Source organism: Amblyomma mixtum, chromosome 5 (genome assembly GCF_055824585.1).
Source record: "Amblyomma mixtum isolate Tamu chromosome 5, ASM5582458v1, whole genome shotgun sequence".
NCBI classification, from domain to species: domain Eukaryota; kingdom Metazoa; phylum Arthropoda; class Arachnida; order Ixodida; family Ixodidae; genus Amblyomma; species Amblyomma mixtum.
Window position 1 is genome coordinate 162,363,288 of NC_143016.1, and position 5,590 is coordinate 162,368,877.

Below are 5,590 nucleotides of genomic sequence, written 5' to 3' on the forward strand. Positions count from 1 at the left end.
AATGTGCTTGTGCATCTGTGTCCACTACGGAAAGTGTTGACCAATTAATTCTTGGAAAATTAAAATCTCCAAATATAATAACAGCGGAATTGGGAAAACGCGCATACATTTCACTGAGCACCCGATGATATTCATCTGAAAACGCACCAGACATGTCGGGAGGACGGTAGAAAACACCGATGATAACACGAAATGCACCATCATTCAAAGAAACCCAAACACATTCAAGGAAAGAATCGATAACGATAGGTGTGGCAATGAAATCTTCCTTTATCGCGATGAGAAAACCGCCCCCCCTTCGCAAATGTCTATTGCAGCGAAAAAATTTGAAATTGCATGCACTGTTAAAGATGTTGACATCATGAATAGTGTCGTTCAGCCACGTCTCAGTTAGTACCACTAAAGAAGCTTGACATGAATCGATGAAAGATGATAGTGCAATACCGTTAGCTACAACACTTCTAATGTTGGTGTACAAAAACAGCCATTCGTTATCATTACCACAATGTAATTTGGCAGGTGAGGTGGTCGATGAACTCAGGTTAACGGAAACGGAGGGAGGACGTCATTCGCCATCCTCGCGCCCTGATACAAGAATGGCTCGACTTTCGTTGGTGTTCCACATGTAAAGATCATCGTTAACGAAGAGCTTGTTGAAAACGAGTCGCACTTTATCCCCATCTTTCTTAATAGATTTTGAAAACTGGAGAAGCTTCCGTCGCTTTTCGCGAACGGCTTCGGAGTAATCGCGCGAGATGCTTAAATTTGTGTTTTTTAACTTATAGCCGCGGCTCATGACAGTGTCAACTTCCCTTTCATTAAAACATTGGCTATGATAGGCCGCTTTTTCTCGGAAGAAAAGCGGCCCACGCGATGTGCTCTGGAAACAGATTCAACAGTAAGCCCAAGTTTTTCTTTACAAAAGTCATTTACGAGACGTTCAGACTCCTCCCAAGTTTCCGACTTCTCTGGATCATCTATACCGTAAAATAGAACATTGGATCGCCTAGAGCGATTTTCAAGGTCGTCAATTTTTTCCTGTACAATTGCGAGACCCTTGTCACTGTTCACCACGAGCTCAGCAGATGGTGCGGTTGCAAATTTCTGCTCTAGATCGTGAACTCGCTTTGTTAGTTTTTCCAAGTCAATTTTTAAGTCTGCGTGAATCTGAAGCACTTTGTTGACAGAGTCTTGAAGGACTGCATTGCTAGCTTCAAGGCGTAAGATGGAACCAGCCACAAGGTCCAGCTTTTCCTCTTGAGCCTTAGTCATGGGTCCCGGGTTTAGCTCGACATCGCCTCCCAAAACTAGCAAACACCATAAATAGGATACACCAGCGCGGAAACTTTTCAAAACATGAGGTGGCCACGACACCGCTAAAAGACAGACGTCATCGTCACGGTAAGAATAAGCGTCATAGTAACCAACCTGTAGATACATCAGTGGTGAGCGTGGGATCGCAGTGGCGGTGCCGTGGCCCAGAGGGGCGTCGAAAGGCGCGCACTTTTGTACCGCCCGATCAGCAGTCAGAGTCCCACGTTGCCAGACGGAATCGACCACTGCGTCCAGAAGTGGCGGAGCATCCAGAATAGGTGACGCAGGCAAAAAACATGTTGATAGGCCGCGGTCGGTTGACGTACACGCGCCGAGCTGGGAGCTTGTATCGTTGAGGCGTTCCGTCTTGTGCTTCGTCCATGGCCGGCCCAGGAAAATCAGCAGCAGCACATGTAGATACATCAGTGGTGAGCGTGGGATCGCAATGGCGGTGCCTTGGCCCCTATTAACCTGCATAAATGCGTGAGTGGTTGATTACCTACATGCAATACCGGCCCACATATGCAGTACGCACTCCGTTCTAGGGATTTCTCGGACGCTCTTCAATTCTTAGGTTGCACATCCAGCACATGCACCATGTGGGACCGCTCTCAACAGACAAGTGCTAATTTGAGAAAACTCAAACCAGACATCCTAACAACGCATAACTCTTGCGAGCTAGGATAACTCGCATAACTCTTGCGAGGTTCATGCCTGGCACACCTTAAGAGGCGCGACTGATGGGCTTGTGCTTACCAGAGGCTGTACCCATTACGAAAAAAAAATCGAGTGTGAGCCGCTGCCACAGAATATATCTGTTGCCAAAAATGGGTTTAAGACCTGTCGACCTCGCCAACCACGCGATGTTTTCTTCGCTGCCTCTTGTTCAACCACCGACCCACTTCGCCGAACTAACTCACTGCTGCGGACTAAATTTGCTCTGTTAGGCAACCTCAGACTGTTCACACAATTTTCCGCACCATACACGCCGCCCCGTGACTGCACCCCACTTCCATGCCGACTCGCACCTTATCACAACAAATGGCATCGCTCAATCTACATATTGTCTCTTATGACCGAGGTGCACTTGGCCGACATTTCTTGGGCAGCAGGTGAAATTGAGCAGGTGCAAGACTTCCCGGTTATCTGACATCGCTCAGAACCGCCGTAGATACAAACCTCAGTGACCAAACTTAACAGTAATCTTTATTCTGGCAGGTCTTCCATTCCAAGCACTTTCTAAATGCGCCTACACGGCCTTCGTGTAGTGCACCTAAAGGGGAACCATGGATGGTTGCGTGTACGTGTTTGTGTGTGTGTGTATGTGTGTGTTTGTGTGTGTGGGGGGTTTGTGTGTGTGTGTGTGTGTGTGTGTGTGTGTGTGTGTGTGTGTGTGTGTGTGCGTGCGTGCGTGCGTGTGTGTGTGTGTGCTTGTGTGTGTGTACCATTTATAAATCAGGCGATAATACTCTTTTCATCAAATACCGACCGATTTCGTGATCTAAAATTGTTGCAAACTGCTTGAGCATGCCCTTAGCCTGCATATTATGGCCTGTCTAGTCGAAAATAATTTTCTTGAAAACAACTAGTGTGGTTTTCGTCAGAAGCTTCCATTCAAAATAGAGCTGTATGAACTAATAAAACTTTCGTATTTCACCTTACCTCACTCACTATGCACACGGTTCTTTATCAATTTTTAGAATAGGTTTTCCCGTGTGTGTCACAAGCGGTTAATACTGAAAATCCGCACTTCCCAACTTCATAATAAAACAGCACAATCACTACAAAATTCCTTACCAGTCATTTTCATGTGGTGAAAGTAGAGAACACTTCTCAAAACGGGTGGCCCTCAGGATTGACTTGTAGGTCCATTTTTTTTAATATACAACAATGATGTATCATTAAACATTGCTTGAACAGTTCTCCTTTTTGTCGACGACTGTGTAATCAAATAAGCTAATTAAGTTTCGTGGCGTTATTACTTTGCAACCAGACCTTTAAAAGCTAACAGAACGGTTCTGCAGATGGCGGATTTCACTTATAAATATTTGAAGTAAAATACTGATTCAAGATCACAGCCCAATGCTAACATTAAGAATAATAGCGTAGCAGACTGTATTCTGTCAATTACTTCGGCGTTTTCTTAAATTTTAGTTTACAATCCACTAAGAACATGAATACATTACATCAAAAAAAACACCAAACGAATCTTGGCTCTCTCAGGCGGCGCTTACATCTAGCCGACAGGGACACCGGGCTTCAAGCGTATAACTTCATGGTGCATGCTTGCGTGGAATACACTTCAATCATTTAGCATCCTTACCAAAATCATCCTTGCCAGTATACTTGAAACCACCCTAAATAAAACAGCTCGATTCATGTACTCATCTTACTGGCGATATCGAATCGTTTCAGCTCTGACGGGAGCAGGCTTTACTAGCAATGCGCAAAAAATTCGCTCTATTGTACTTTTTTCACATACTGCACCACGGTAATGCAATATTTGCCTGATCGCATATTTTACCGCCACCTTACACATCCGATCGCGTCGGTCATGCCTACAAGATTAACACTATTTTTGCTGGGATGAAAAACTGGAAAAATTGGCCACAAACTTCAGCAATAAAGAATGGTTTGAGTTACCCTCCAGGATCATTATAATAACACAGCACTCGTTGTTGCAATCGCCATTATTAGCATATCTGAAACACTCAAACTCTCCCCAACAAATTTTGCTTTATAAGCTGACTTATTCGAAACCACTGCTTTATTTCTTCTTTGTTGAGCGTGCATTGTTCTTAGTATTTCGAACATCTCTTATGATATCTTACAAAGACTAGCCACCATGTACAGGCAATGCCTTATGATCTCGAGCGTACCAGATGCTTGGAAGAGCGCTAACATTATCTTAAATCATAAGAAAGGAGATGTCAAGGACTTGAAAAATTTTAGACCGATCAGCTTAGTGTCCATTGCCTGTAAAGTATTTCGTAAGTTGATCGCTGTGAAAGCCAAAGCCAGGAAAACCTTAGAATTTAATGAACCAAAATGATCAGGCAAGCTTTCGTAAAAGATATTCAACAATAGATCATATTCACACTATCAGTCGGGTGATAGAGAAATGCACAAAATGTAACCAATCCCTATATATAGCGTTCCTTGATTGCCAGAAAGCATTTGACTCAGTGGAAACCTTCGTAGTCGTGCAGGCATTGCAGAATAAGGCTTTATAAGAGTCTGATGTGCAAATACTGGAAGATATCTGTAACGACTGCACAGCTACCACAGTCCTCCATGAAGTCAGCGATAAAATTCCAATAAGGAAGGCTTTCAGACAGGGAGACAGGATCTCGCCAATGCTATTCACCGCCTCTTTACAGGAGGTGTTCCGAGGCGTGGATTGGGAATAGTTGGGAATGAGTTAATGGAGAATACCAAAGTAATCTTCGATTCGCTGATGATATTGCCTTGCTAAGTCACTAAGGACATGAGCTGAAAGCATGCTCAATGAGTTAGACAGGCAGAGCAGAACGGTGGGGCTAAAAATTAACATGCAGAAGACCAAAATACTGTTCAACAGTCTTGGAATGGAATAATAGTTTTCTATTGGCAGCGAGGTGCTGCAAATGGTAAGAGAATAAGTCTACTTATAGCAGGTAGTGAGCGGTGATAGGAATCACGAAAGTGAAATAACTAGAAGAATAAGAATTAGGTGGAGTGCGTTTAGCAGGTTCTCATTTATTCCTCCAATATTCCACCAATCTTCTTCAAGCGAAAAGTTTATAACCGCTGTGTCTTACAGCTTTGTCTTGTGTCAGCAGCTTACAGCAGACTTGTTCGTGCAGTGGGCTCGAAACACTGCAATGGTGACATTTGGAAAACCTTCGACGTAATTTGCGATTCAAGTTTTTTCAAGAGTTTAACCTTCGGGAGTCAGTACAGAAAAAGCAAAATATTTGCATGCACTTTACTGTATCTCTGGCAGTGTCGACCATATGTTCAAGGTACGGGAGGTCACGTGCAAGCTTGATGTACAGTCTCCGTCAAAAGTATACAGCCCGAGGGGTTTGATTCTAAGCTGTTTACCATATAGCTCATCTAGCAGTCCGAAGCTTGGGAAAACTGAGCACGCGAAGCTATTCCTTTTTCGGGAGATCACGGTCGCTTAGGATGCATAAAGAGGCACGCTGCAGACCTCGCAAGCAAACCCCTTGGGATGGATACTTTTGACGGGGGGGGGGGGGGGGGGGGGGGGTTGCGGGTGGTGTACATCCGG

General features: G+C 44.3%; 1 pseudogene; it reads right to left on the reverse strand.

The window, feature by feature from the left end:
• Positions 1-366: 366 nt before the first annotated feature.
• On the reverse strand, positions 367-1,791 carry LOC149344347 (uncharacterized; annotated as a pseudogene).
• Between the last annotated feature and the right edge of the window lie 3,799 nt (positions 1,792-5,590).